Below are 15,595 nucleotides of genomic sequence, written 5' to 3' on the forward strand. Positions count from 1 at the left end.
CTGATAAATTTAGTGAGACTCTCAAGGATATGAAAAAGGACCAACTAGAAAATAAGCATACACTGACTGAAATAAAGAATAATATTCAGAGATCCAACAGTAGACTAGAGGATCCCAAGAATCAAGTCAAAGATTTGAAATAAGAAGAAGCAAAAAACACCCAATCAGAAAAGCAAAAAGCAAAAAGAATCCAAAAATATGAAGATAGTGTAAGGAGCCTCTGGAACAACTTCAAGAGTACCAACATCCGAATTATGGGGATGTCAGAAGAAGAGAGAGAGCAAGATGTTGAAAACCTATTTGAAGAAGTAGTGACAGAAAAGTTCCCCTACCTGGTGAAAGAAATAGACTTACAAGTCCAGGAAGTGCAGAGAATCCCAAACAAAAGGAATCCAAAGAGGACCACACCAAGACACATCATAATTAAAATGCCAAGGGCAAAAGACAGAGAGAATCTTAAAAGCAGCAAGAGAAAAACAGTTAGTTACCTACAAGGGAGTACCCATACGACTGTCAGCTGATTTCTCAACAGAAACTATGCAGGCCAGAAGGGAGCTGCAAGAAATATTAAAAGTGATGAATAGCAAGAACCTACATCCTAGATTACTCTACCCAGTAAAGCTATCATTTAGAATTGAAGGTCAGATAAAGAGCTTCACAGATAAGAAAAAGCTAAAGGAATTCATCACTGCCAAACCAGTGTTATATGAAATGATGAAGGGTATTCTTTAAGAAGAGGAAGAAGAAGTAAAAGGTAAAGAAAAAAATTATGAACAACAAAGTGACAACAAATACATATCTATCAACAAGTGAATCTAAAAATCAAGTGAATAAAAAGTCTGATGAACAGAATAAACTGGTGAATATAATAGGATCAGGGGCATAGAAAGGGAGTGGACTGACAATTCTCGGGGGCGGGGTGGGGAAGGGGTGTGGGGGTGTGGGAAGAGACTGGACAAAAATCATACACCTTTGGATGAAGACAGTGTGGGGAGGGGTAAGGGCAGAGTGGGGGTAGAAACCAGGGGAGGGGAGCTATGGGGGGAAAAAAGAGGAACAACTGTAATAATCTGAACAATAAATATTTATTAGTAAAAAAAAAAATGGGGAAGTGAGCCTTATGATTGTAAAGCCGTGACACTAAGTTTTTGGTGATTATGGATGGCTGTCCCATGCTCTAATCACCATCTCCCATTCCTAAAGCTTTCTGTCCAACCACTGGGTCACTATTCCTCATGGTGACCACTGATAACTCTACCTTCTTTCTTCATATATTTCTCCTCTCATCTTCACTGTGCTCACCTTGCAGTTTTGAATCTATAACTCATCATTTATAATAATTTTATAATAATTTTATAATAATCTATAACTCATCCCCCTTAGAAATCTAAATTCCCTTGTTACTCAATATTTTTAACACTTCCACCTTTCAATATACCCAAGTGCATCAGTAACAGATGAGCTGGTACTAAAAAAAAAATTCGCTCTGAAGGGGAGCAGAAGATACCACCCCCAAATCTGCCTCTTTGGCATTAGGATTATTTTAGGCTGATAATTTTTAAGAAATAGCAGACATAGGAACAACTCTGAGAACTGAGTAGAAGGTACCCTTTCCAAAGAGACACTTACATTTATAAGAAAAATCTTCATTTCTAAGGGCGTCTGCCTCTCTGCCAGGACAGGATGACTCTGACTCTATAGAAACTTATCAATGGAGAAAGGGAGTATTTGAATCTGCCTAACAACCTTCCCTTTGTTTACTGGTTTACTGTTCTCTTCCTGGTAACTTTCCACAAGGGACTCTCCTCACTCCTAGCACTTTTGTCTTTAGTTGGATGTGTTATTTAAATTAGTGGCTTGAGACATTTTGATGAGTTACTGAGTTTTTCCAGGTATCTCCCTTGTGTACGGGAGATATACTTATTGTTAAACTTTGGTTTGTTTTACTCCTATTAATCTGTCTTTATATTACAGGGGTATCTTAGCCAAGAACTTAGAAGAGTAGAGGAAAAATGATTTTCCTCCTCCACAGGAGAAAATACTCAATATTTCACCATTCAATATTATATAGATGCCTTTTATCAGCTTGAGGAAGCTCCTTTTTTTGTTGTTGTTGTTGAATGTTTTTATCATGGAAGGGCTTTAGCTATTTTCAGATGTTTTTTCTGCATCTATTGAAATGATCATGTGATTTTTGGCGTTTATTACTATAGTGCATTTTATTAATTGATTTTACATGTTAAAACTGTTACAGAGAAAATCACAGGCCCATAATGGCATCACTTGTGGTAAAGCCCATGATACTGAACCTGAATTTAATACCCGACTTAGCTGTAGTTTCCACCTTCACCAGAAATGTAACCTTAACCAACCAGTTTGGAATTTTCTTGCCAAAACCACACAATATAGGAAAAAGAGGCAATCTGCATGATAAAAACCATGCTTTTGTCTTTTCCCCCAAAAAAGATTTCCTAGCCTAAAGCTACTCCTTTCTTCTCTTTTGCTAATAACTCCCCTGATACATCCTTTTTCCTATGAAAACTTTCCATTTTGTCAAATCCCTCTGAATGCCTTTCTACCTGCTAAATGAGATGCTACCACATTCTTGAATCACCTAAAAGAGCCATTAGATCTTCAAATTTACTTCATAGAATTTTGTCTTTAACAATACATTTTTATTGTTTTTCTTTTTTTACGGAAATATTCCTAGCTCTGTTTCCTGCTACTTCATTTATATCATTGGTTGATATTTTACCCACCTTTCCAGACACATCAATAATTCAACTTCTTTTAAGAATCTCTACTCCCTGACAATGTGTATGATCCATGTGATCCTTTCATGATTTTGATTTTATCTTCATTGTTCATATGCGTATCACTTTTATATCGTTTCACACTACATAATCACACGTATGTGTGTTATATACTTATTGTTCTTAGGGGCATAAAACACATCCCATGCTTTCATTATACCATGGTTTCCAGCACAGTAATATGTGCAGAACATACACAAAAAGGTTGTTCAGTAAATGTTTGTTAGATTGCAAGGAGTTTCCAGATTGTTTTGAGGCCAGTCTTCTGATTACTATGTCCCTGAAAGGGTTGATGTAATCACATTATACCCAAAACATGCTGAATTCAAATTAACAACCAGATTTCCATTTTCATTGTCTTGTCATTTACTTGAGCGTTATATCTTCTTGATGGAAAGTTATGGCAGATAATTCAATATGTGAATGCATATTTCTAGAACATTTTAACAGAAAATCCATTTAAAAAAATGTATCCAAGTGGAAAAAGGCATTTTCAGTTTTAACTCAAAAAGTTGTCTAACAATATTAACATGACATACATCCGATCCTCAGCTTTTAAACATTGAAGACAGTTTTATAACACTAAATTTAGTAGCTTAAAGAAAAAACAAAATGTATCTGTCAAGCTTATGTTCTTATTGTGGATGCTGCAAATCTCCTTTCCTTCTAACTTTTTATTTTTTTTTTAAAGAGCTCCCTTCAATCCAGAAATTGCTTAGGGTTGTCAAAGGAAGAATGCATGAGGACAGAGGGGTAAAGAATTATAAATTTATTATTGCATCTGCTAACAGAAGGGCAGATATTTCTTATATTTTAGAAAACTGATGCTTTATAACCTCCACATTTAATTTATGTGTTGATGTTTAGTGTTTAGTAGGGAGCAATTAGAGTTATTGGGTTAGTTCAAAGAGTACAGCAAAATCATCCAGAAGTCATCACAGGAGTGATTAAAAGTTCCTATCTCTACTCCTCAATATCTAAAAACAGGAAATGAAATATAGGTATGCAAGAAATGCTCTAGCAATACACATTTATTTTTTTTTCTTCTACCCATTGCTTTTCTAAGCTCAGGATTCACCTTCCCCAGGAAGGCTCTCTTAGCAGTTGATTCCAGCTCATTCTGACTCCTCTTCTTGTTCCTTGAAAATGGATTCATTTGATCTTATTTTCGTAGCTGTTCTGTGTATTTTGTGCTTGCCACCTCATAAGGTTATAAACTCCCTGCAAAAAGGTATTGTGAATATTTTTTCATGTTTTCACATCCACAATATTATGGGTTCAAAATTATTTTTGAATGAATGTGGGACTGATGTCTTTACTTGAATTCAATCTGTGACTTACACATTGAAGATCTGAGCTAACATGGAAATTTTGGGGGCAGAAGAAGCTAATCCCTACAGGAGAGGTATTCTCTATTGAGGGGGAAATGACTGATAGAAGAGGTTATACATCTCTTGATAATAACAATTCCTACTCTTGATTCCAATAATTACAGGCTGTTGTTGTTCCTTGTGATTAAGCCCCTATTGCCAGTGGTCGGCAAACTCATTAGTCAACAGAGCCGCAGTTTGCCGACCACTGCTCAAAGTAATTCATATTAACTGTGTCTCAAGAGCTGTGCTTCACAGCAATCAGAGGCAACATTATGCCTATTTCACAAGTGGCGAGGGACTTGCTTGTGGGAACTGAGCAACCTCAATGTAAACACCCATCTGATTGCAAAGGCCTTGGCCTATTGCCACCTGCAATGATTGAAGAGGTGGGTGCTCTGATTCAGATAGCATCGCCTTCTATACATGCTGGATTTAACTAGAATGTCTTAAGTGGGTTGTTATAAATAAGCATTCAAAGTTGCAGGTAAGAATTTTAGTTCAGAATATAAAGTTACTAGCAAAACCAATAATCTCTGGTCATTCTTATAAAATAAATAAATGGTTCTGTTTAAGCCTTAATAGATGTCAATGTATAAATTTGAGGATAATGAATGTTTTTCTCTAAAAATAAATTTTTGAAGAGACCAATGAAAACTCAAATAGGAAAACTTTTTCTTGAAAGGAATATAAGTCAATAGCTTATTATAGTGAATGGAGACAGTTAAGGAGAGGATAAAGGAAAAGGGAACTAAAATAAGAGTAAAAGTATGCTCTGAATTCCGTGCAGTCTAAACACCAAATATTAGGAAGTCCATTTTAGTAAATCTAAGTGACTTTTTATCTGACAGCTCCCTTCAAAGTCTGATATTGACTACAGCTTGCCTCTGTGTGCTTGGATGCTTTCATTGACTTCTATTCTGTGCCTTGTGATGCAGTACCAAAGTGATTGGATCAGTATATTTTCCCTTTGAGATTATTTTTGGAATCTTGGAAATCTTGCAGATGCATTTATTACATTTCCAAAATTTTAGTGCTTACTTAGCCAACCAGGAGTACACTGCTTTATGTAGTGTGGTTCCTGGGGAGGAAATAATTTACTGGAGCTCATATAGACAGTTTTAAAGTTATCTCATAGTTTCCCTTAATGGAGTTTATAATCCCAGAGAAAAACATACATAAAAATAGTTTGGGCCAGCTTGCAAAAGTGTGGTCTGTGGCTGTGGCAGTGGCGGTGGTGGTGGTGGTGATTTTTCTCCTCTCCAAACCATACAATTTTCCATCTCTCCCTTGCTTTCTTTAAACCAATTTTGCTAATTCCCATTGCCACCACTCACTTGCTCATTTTTCCTTGGAAAATGAACGAAAAAGCATTCTATGTTATTTTTTAATGTATGCTATGTTATGAGTTGATTCATTTAATAACTGACAAATATGAAGTCATGTGTCTAACTCATTTAATGTATATGAGGACTTTTAAAAATTATTAGCTCTTTTAAAGGTATATTTCTTTATTGATTTCAGAGAGGAAGAAAGAGGGAGAGAGAGATAGGAACATCCATGATGAGAGAGAATCATTGGTTGGCTGCCTCCTGCAGGCCCCCTACTGGGGATCGAGACTGCAACCTGGGCATGTGCCCTTGGCCGGAATCAAACCCGGAGCCTTTCAGTCCACAGGCCAACGCTCTATCCACTGAGACAAACTGGCTAGGGCTGAGGATTATTTTTAAGTGAACCTTGAAACAATGTGAGATGTTATTAAATTTTTGTGGTTATTATAAGGCCCACTGAACTCTACTTTTAGAGGTCACACAGCTTTCACTTCTATCCTTGTCTCTTTATCTCCTTTTTTCTTTTTCTTTTTTCTTATCTTAGTTTGCTCCCACCTGAAATCTGGCTGAATGGAAGTCTTACAACTAGAGAAGTAAAGAAGAAAGCACATGGAGACTGGTAGGAGGGACAGAGGCACAGAATGGGTTGGTCCGACACTTACTCATGATGTTTTCTTAATTGGGAGGAATATCTCCAAGGCCTCCCTGTGAGAAGCATAGGTTGAGCTCCACACAGACTCCCAGCCCAGGGTTTCAGAACTGGGAAGAGAAGTCCCCTAACTTTAGGCTGTAAAAACCAGTGAGGATTGTAGCTGAGTGACACAGAAGCTGCAGGAGTCCCAAGTGTTCCTCTTAAAGGGCCTGAGAATGAATTTACAAGGTCTTATTTCCTCTGAGCTCCAGTGGCTGGTGTGGCTTTGGGGGAATCCAGGGACATATGGGGAGGAAATGGACTGTCTGGCTTCAGGGCAGGTATTCAGGGGCAGCTTTCTCCCAGACAGGGGTGCTTGCAGTGGTCATTGTTTCTGTGCAGGGACCTCCCCATCACAGAGTTGACTTTCCAACAGTATGGCCCACACTGTTCGGTTCACCCTGGTGATTCCCTGAGACACTGCCATCCAATTTGCAGCCCCAACCAAGCTGTTTGCAGCAGCTTTCCCATATGAATAGCCTGCCTTGGCTCAGGCTTCAGACTTTGCTAAAATCTCTCAAACAAGCAGTAGCTGTCATCAAACCTATTAATAAAAGGAAAGACCTGGCATTAGCACTAGCCTGCCTTGCTTCACAGCTGGGTCTTGCCTAGGCATTTCCTAGCCCAATACAAGTAGCAGCTACTGGCAAATCTCACTGTAGCTCCTGCAGGGTGGCCCTAGGCAGTGGCTGACTTTGCACCTCCCAGAAAGCCCCAGAGCCAGTGCACCTGGTAGACATCTCCATACCATAGCAGATTACAACTTTATACACCCACAAGCGACACGCTCAAGGGGCAGACTCAGTGAATGCGTAAGACTGCCCCATAGTGGTGTCTCCTGCACAGCAGTTCTTCCACAGATCAGCTAGTTCTCACAGGCAATTGGCCTGGAGGTCAACTCCTCCCCGTGATACAAACAGCAATCAAGGCTAAACTACAACAAGACTGTGCACACATCCTATACAGATGCGCACCCAGAGTGCCCAGCTCAGGTGACTAGTGAGGCTGAGCAACTGGGCCCTACAGGATACCTAATACACAAGGCCACCCTACCAATTTGAAGAGACATAGCAGCTCTACCTAATAGATAGAACAAACATAGGGAAACAGCCAAAATGCAGAGACAAGGAAACATGTCAAAAATGAAAGAAGTGGCCCTAACCAGTTTGGCTCAGTGGATAGAGTGTTGGCCTGCAGACTAAAGGGTCCCAGGTTCGATTCCGGTCAAGGGCATGTACCTTGGTTGCAGGCACATCCCCAGTAGGGGGTGTGCAGGAGGCAGCTGATCGATGTTTCTCTCTCATCGATGTTTCTAACTCTCTATCCCTCTCCCTTCCTCTCTGTAAAAATCAATAAAATATATTTTTAAAAAATGAAAGAAGTGGAAGCAGGCAAACTACTGGATACAGAGTTCAAAACCATGGTTATAAGGTTCCTCAAGGATCTTAGTGAGAATGTCAAAGACATGAAAAAGGGCTAGTCAGAAATTAAGCAACAAATGAAAACTGATGCTTCTATCTCATGAACAAATAAATAAACATAGAGTAATAATAAAAATATGCAGGGAATTATGTACAAGTCTATTTTATTTAGCTAAATAGTTTCTCTAAAAATATTTGAATGGATATACCAATATTTATTAAAATATTGCTTTATTATTGATAATTTAAGTTTGATCAATATTTTGATTATTATAAGTAACACTGCTATTGTATTTCATGTATATTCCTCAAATTTAGAATATTGATTTCAAATAAATTTCTTGAATGGGAATTATTGAGACAAATATTTAATTGCTTCCCAAAAGTGTTGTATGGTTTGCACTTTATTAGGTATGCGTGAGAGTATGCTTATCATATTTTTTAAGGGGAATTTATATATTCACTTTCATAAGTGAATCATTGTTTTATACTTTTTAAGAAAGATAACTTATTGCCTTTTTTATCATTGGTTTTGAATAACTCAACTCTATTTCAAAATTCTATTTTTTCCTTGCTCATATGATTTCCATGCCTGCCTTAAAGACTGGCATCTTGGATCTCTTTATTTCTCTTATCTGCTCCCTCAATTCTTTCATTCATATTGATTACTCAACAAATGCTATCCCCCCTCCCCTCATCTCTTGTTTGGTCCTTTCTTTTTCATCGATGTTTGCTACTGAAATTCCAGATGGCAGAGATATGTTGAGATGGAGAGATTCTGGTCATAAAAAGATAAAGGTGTAGGAGGAATACTATTGCAAAGACAGACATTAGGTTTTGTGTTAAGATGCAAGTGCATTAAGAATTGCCCAGATGAATTCCATACAGAGTGGAATTAAACAACAGAGTAAAACACTCATGATTGGATTATCAATTTGCTTCTCTTTGTATCAGGTTAAATAGCACTTAACCCTAATAGTTCAACCATTTAGATCATGTTTATAAGACACCAATAATGGAAAAAAACTTCTTAGGAATGTCAAATTTATAAAGATGGCTCCTATCTCAGGAAACTGACCTCTGCTTTACTCTAGAAGCTGTGTTACCAGTCTTCTACTGTCTATATTTCCATTTGTTTTATTTGACCAACATAAATGCAGCTTACCATAACTGTTGTATTGATTTTTGTAACAGATTTCAGGAGTACCCACAGACAAAAGCCAAGACAGCTCCCTCTTATGCTCTGATTGATGCATTCTTTTACCACACATGACAAAGTGATAGATGTACTTAGTTAACTTTCTCCAAAATCATTAATGCCACACTCACTGGTTGGCTACTTGGGGGTTGGTTAGGTAGCTGTCATGCATTTGCTACCTGAAACACTAAAATACTGACTTAAGGAGCCCATTAATTTTCTTCTGAGATCACTCCAAGAAATAGGTATGAAATGCAGAGTTGGAAAAGAAGTGATAGAAAATACCATGGGCTTCAGAGAGATACTGGGTACTGCAAAATTACAACCTAAGCCTGAGATTAGAAAAAGAGAAAGTAAATTGATTTTCTCGGAATTTACACGTGGGAAATTATTTAAAATGCTAACAAGTTTTCTTGCAAGTCACAATTTACATGTTGAGTTATCAGGTGTATGTATGTAGCATCTAAGTGTTAATCTTGAACCCACGAATAGACTCAAACAGTGGATGGCATATTTTTGTTTTAGGAAATCTTTCTATAAATGAGACAGGAATGGAGAATATAGAAAATGTACAGATTGAACTAAAAGAGAATAATTTCATAGTTACTAAAGGAAGCAAATGAATAAATACGTAATGCCCTGGGAAAGTGGGGAAAAAGTTACTGGCCTAGAAGAAACCCACCTATTACTAATGCTTTAGTGAGACAATTTAATAGTTCTCTTCTACATTTTGTATCAATATGACTCACACAGACTCTTTCAGCTATAATGAGATTTTTCCTTATGGAATAAAAGCTATGGTTTATCTTTTGCTTTGAACCCAAGATAATTTCTCTTTTGTGGTTAATGAGGCAGTAACTGAAGTCTAAGAACCAGTTAGTCAGTTGAATATTATGCAGCTTGAAAGCCTTAAAATGCTGACTTGTTTTTTCTCCTTTCTCCTAGTTTCTATGTCCAGTTAAAGAGCAAAGAATCTTTTCCTTATATAGAACAGTTTTCTGTTTTGAGAGAGATTACTTTTATATGGTAGCTTGGTTCCTGGAACAGCAGGTAGGTAAGAGGAACAAATTCATAACAAAACATCTACCTTACACCCACAGAGATATGGCCAAGCAAACAAACACATAAACAACAAACACTTCTAAGTAGCAAGTCTCTCCCTCTGCAAAGAATGAATATGTGTTCAAGGAACCAAACATGGAGAAGATCTACAGGGAAGAGCTAGATTCTCCAGCTTTCTGTGTAGGGAGAAGGGGCAAGGGAAGGGGCGGGAACATCGCCCTAGCCCTGCCATTAAGAAATTTGCAGCTGAAACCGGTTTGGCTCAGTGGATGGAACATTGGTCTGCGGACCCGGGGGGGGGGTGGGGGGGGGTCCCAGGTTCGATTCCGGTTAAGGGCATGTACATTGGTTGCAGGCACATCCCCAGTGGGGGTGTGTGCAGGAGGCAGCTGGTTGATGTTTCTAGCTCTCTCCCTCTCCCTTCCTCTCTGTGGAAAATCAATAAAATATATTTAAAAAAAAAAGAAAGAAATTTGCAAACTGATGGAGGAAAAGATGACAGACGTATACTTGAAAAATTAATTAGTAAAAGGTATCCATCTATTTATTGAACAAATGTTTATTTTGCATTCATTATATTCTAGCTACAGTTCTAGAGTCTGGGGAAGATAGAAAACTGAGCTTACGTTGTACTAAGGTAGGAGACAGAAAACAAACTAAGACAGAGACAACTATAGGCATGATGTAAAGGAGAGAAGGCAATGAGTTGAACAGTGACACTCGATATGGGATCAAGTGTAGGTTTATTCACATACAGTGGTTTGGCCAGTCTCATAGGAAGTGGCTTTTGAGCAGAGACCTAAATGATGAGAAAGAACTATTGCTGTTTCAGGCAGAAGAATCAGCGAGGCTTACAGGCCCTAAGGTGAAAACAAAGGTCCGGAAATGCAACATATAGAGGAATCGAAGGGAATGCAGCTGGGGCTTATTTCTGCGTGCATGTGGGAGAGGGGTGCGGAGGGGGTGACTTGGGCACTGTCAGAAATGACTGAGGTCACGTTGGCCACCATGGTTTCCCAGTCAGTTCAGCTAATGTGTCAGGTCACACTCAAATGCCCCAGCTTTATAACCTGAGACATTAAAATAATAACACTGTGTATCCCTTATAAAACCATTCCCTGTCTATTGATTTTTGTCCATAGAGATCATCATAGTGCTGTTATGATTTCCATTTAGTACTTACTCATTCTTATTGGTTTGTTAAACAATCAATACTCTTCGTCCAGAAAGCAGAGCCATCTTTATTTCTCCTATCTCTTCTTTGGTAAGCATGAGGCTTCCCTCTTGCTTTGGAAACCAAGTAAATTGCTGTGGAAGTATAAGTAATAAAAGCATGTTTCTCTGGTACATACTGCATTGCTTATTTGGAAGGAATCACTTTTGCTTTCAGCCAGAGCTCTGTAACACTCAGGCATTTCAAATGCACACCACGGCCCGGCTGCCTTCAGTGAGGCAAAGCCAAGTCCTGAGGCAGCCCTGCAATTGGAGCAGAGAGCTGCCCTTTCAATTTAGCAAACCAGTCATAGATTTGTCTATTTCCAAGTGAATTTTGCTCCAAATTACCCATTTTTAAAAATAATATATTTTTATTGATTTCAGAGAGGAAGAGGGAGAGAGAGATAGAAATGTCAATGATGAGAGAGAATCATTGATTAGCTGCCTCCTGCATGCCCCACACTGGGGATGGACCCTTCAACCCAGGCATATACCCTGACCAGGAATCAAGTGGTGACCTCCTGGTTCATAGGTTGATGCTCAACCACTGAGCCATGCCAGCTGGGCCAAGTTATCCATTTTACAAGGATAACCATTTATCTAAATATCTTTTGTTGATACAAGCATCTGTCCACTTTCCTAGCCCTACATTATCATTGTTAACATGCACCATATGATTGTATACATGGACTATGTGATCTCACCTCATTCTCTAACCATCTTAAGAAACAATTTTCCGGAAGTGTTCTTATTCATGTCCAAGGGCTCATAAGTATTGTCTATATGTTTTTGTACATTTGTCTGTCTGAAGTAGATATTAAATAACTAAAAAGATGATCCTTCTATTTCCAACAAAAACCTTAAAACTTTATAATAACTAAACATATAAATATAATTGAAAATCTATATTTACAGCTAAAATTGGAAAAGATAGGCACATGGCTCGGGGTAGGTGATGTAATATTAACAGATGACAGAAAATAAGGGCTACTCCAGCCCAATTGGATTCTACCTGCATTATTTCTTTGAGAATCATCCATTTATTCTTTTAACCTGTATTCATGAAGAATTGATTATATGCCAAGAGAGATTTCAGGTACTTGTTATGCAAATAGCTATTGCAGTGGGAGGGTCAAGAAACAACTAAATAGCACTAGCCAGTTTGGCTCAGTGGATAGAGCATTGGCCTGTGGACTTAAGGGTCCTGGGTTCGATTCCAGTCAAGGGCACATGCCTGGGTTGTGGGTTGGATCCCTAGTAGGGGTGTGCAGGGGGCAGCCAATCAATGATTCTCTCTCATCATTGACATTTCTATATTTCTCTCCCTCTCCCTTCCTCTCTGAAATCAATAAAAATATATTTAAAAGTGACAAAATAATTATACTGCACTATTATAATTGCTACAGTAAAGTGATGTAAAAGGACAAAAATATGATAAAAGCTGCCTAAATCTGATGGTAGAGGTCAAATGACTCTCAGAGGAGGTAGTCCTTAAGAAGATGCTTGAAGCAAGGGTTTTCCTTCTGTGTTAGCAGTGGAGATGGATAGAAATAAACACACAGGTTATGCTTTGAAGGGACTGTTCATACACTTATTGAGATAATAGTTGTGAAATATCAGTAAAAGCAAGAACCTGAGAATCCAGGTTTTTGTTTATGCTTTTAGGTGGATGGTCAAGTATGTGTCTGGATTGTGGGAAGTATGTCAGGTTTGTGTGCATCTCTGTGTAGCGGGAAGCAGACCAAGACTGCTGTTTTTTGATTCTGGTTAAGTTTGAGCCATGTTAAAATTGAGAAGCTTATGAAATGTCAGAGTAGAAAGGGAAAGTTAACAATTGCACATGTGTCCTTACTGTTCAAAGGAGCACTCTGAATTAAAGATATGTATTTGTGAGTTATTACCAAATAAAAACTCAGACAGAAAAAAATACATGATCTATAAGGCAGTAAAACAGGCTGCTCTAAGAGTCTCTGCATTATTAAGTGACAAAGCGAATAGAGCAATATCTATAGAGTATGGAAATTTAAAAACAACAACTGTGGGCTATTTATTGATAGTATGTCAAATTATCAGATGTAAGGCAAGAGTAAGCAATTCCAGATATGTACATACTGCAAATGTATATCTACCACCTTTGCAATTAAAAGAGATTTAAAGTCATTCTTCCAAGCAATTGAGAACGAATCAAAATTTAGTATCTATAATAATGAAAGTGTAATATGCTAATTAGACTGGATGTCCTTCTGAATGTCCTTCCGGATGACCTTCCGGACGAACTTCCAGACGAAGCTGGGGCTATGAGGGAAGCCCGGGTCCCAGGTGCCAGAGGGAAGCCGGTGCCAGCAGCCAGGGGAAGGAAGGCCTACTCTTGCATGAATTTCATGCATCAGGCCTCTAGTTTAGTAATAATGATGTTGTGAGTTTATACTTATACTTACCTTCTAGAAATCTATCCTAAGAAAATAATCTTAAATATGTATGTAAATTTATGCACAAAAATGTTCATTGTAGAATATGTTAATAATGAAAATTCAATCAACATTGGGAGAATGGCTTTTTTTTTTCTGATGAAACACAAAATGGCGGATGATGCCGGTGCTGCCGGAGGGCCTGGAGGCCCCGGGGAATAGGAGGTCGCGGTGGCTTCCATGGAGGATTTGGCAGTGGCATCTGGGGCCGGGGTTTCGGCCAGGATTGGGGCAGGGGCCAAGGCTGCGGAGCTTGTGGAGGCAAGGCCGAGGACAAGGAGTGGATCCTTGTCACCAAGCTGGGCTGCCTGGTCAAGGACATGAAGATCAAATCCCTAGAGGAAATCTATTTATTCTCTTTGCCCATCAAGGAATCTGAGATCATTGACTTTTTCTTGGGGGCATCCCTCAAGGATGAGGTCTTGAAGATCATTCCTGTGCAAAAGCAAACACTTGCTGGCCAGAGGACCCAGATTTGTCGTCACTGGGGACTACAATGGACATGTTGGTCTGGGTGTTAAGTGCTCAAAGGAAGTAGCCACTGCCATCCATGGAGCCATTATCCTGGCCAACCTCTCTATTGTCCCTGTGCGGCGAGGCTACTGGGGAAACAAGCTTGGCAAGCCCCACACCGTTCCTTGCAAGGTGACTGGCCGCTGTGGCTCTGTACTGGTGCGCCTCATCCCTGCCCCCAGAGGTACGGGCATGGTCTCGGCCCCTGTGCCTAAGAAGTTGCTAATGATGGCTGGTATTGACGACTGCTACACCTCGGCCAGGGGCTGCACTGCCACCCTGGGCAACTTCGCCAAGGCCACCTTTGATGCCATCTCTAAGACCTACAGCTATCTCACCCCGGATCTCTGGAAAGAGACTGTGTTCACCAAGTCTCCCTATCAGGAATTCACTGACCATCTTGTAAAGACCCACAGCAGAGTTTCTGTGCAGAGGACCCAGGCTGCAGCTGTGGCCACCACATAATTTTATATAAGAAAAATAAAATGAATTAAGCCTGCTTAAAAAAAAATTGGGAGAATGTCCATATGGTGGAATACTAGGGAGACATTGAAAATAATGTTTATGAATAATTTAAATTACATAGAAAAATAATTATGAAACAAATTAAGTGAAAAGAGCTGCATGCTAACTTATAGGTACAGTATCATAGCTGTTAATATATATATAGAAAAACATCCTGGAAGGGAAAAATGTAAATGTTATTGGTGTTTGCCTTTGGGAGGTGAAATTACTCTCTTCCAGTTTTAATGTTATTTTTTTGTACTTTGCAAGGTTTCTAAATCAGTTTTACTTATATAAATATGAACATATGTTTTAAAAGTTTTAAAACTTAAAAAGGTAGTGTAGTTTATGAAAAACATGGAATGATTGATAGGATTTAAAGTCAAGCAAAAAAGCAGAATAAAATTCAATATGCATTACTGTTTAAAATATATAAAATACTAGAGGCCTGGTGCCTGAAATTCATGCATGGAGGGGGTTCCTCAGACCTTCCTGCACCCTCTCCAATCTGGGACATCCCTCTCACAATCCGGGACAACTGGCTCCTAATCACTTGCCTGCCTGCCTTCCTGATCACCCCTACCTTGCCCCCCTGCTGGCCTGATCACTCCTACCTTGCCCCCCTGCCTGCCTGATTGCCCCTAACTGCCTCTGCCTTCCTGCCTGATTGCCCCTAACTTCCCTCCTCTGCTGGCCTGATCTTACCTCCAACTGCCCTCCCCTAAGGCCTGATCTCATTCCCAACTGCCCTCCCCTGATGGCCTGGGTGCCCCCAACTGCCCTCCCCTGCTGGCCTGATCTTGCCCCCAACTGCCCTCCCCTGCTGGCCTGATCACCCCTAACTGTTTCTGCCTTGGCCCCTACCACCATGGCTTTGCCTGGAAGGAAGTCAGACATCTGGAAGATGGTCAGTCGATCTGGTCTAATTAGCATATTACCCTTTTATTAGTATAGATAGATTATATAGGATAGGATTGCTTAAATGGAGGGGAAGCCTTTTTCATCAGGA

At 39.3% G+C, this 15,595-nt stretch overlaps 1 pseudogene; it reads left to right on the forward strand.

Moving 5' to 3' along the window:
• Positions 1-13,677: 13,677 nt before the first annotated feature.
• On the forward strand, positions 13,678-14,547 carry LOC103305475 (40S ribosomal protein S2-like; annotated as a pseudogene).
• Positions 14,548-15,595: the final 1,048 nt, after the last annotated feature.

Source organism: Eptesicus fuscus, chromosome 16 (genome assembly GCF_027574615.1).
Source record: "Eptesicus fuscus isolate TK198812 chromosome 16, DD_ASM_mEF_20220401, whole genome shotgun sequence".
Taxonomy (NCBI): domain Eukaryota; kingdom Metazoa; phylum Chordata; class Mammalia; order Chiroptera; family Vespertilionidae; genus Eptesicus; species Eptesicus fuscus.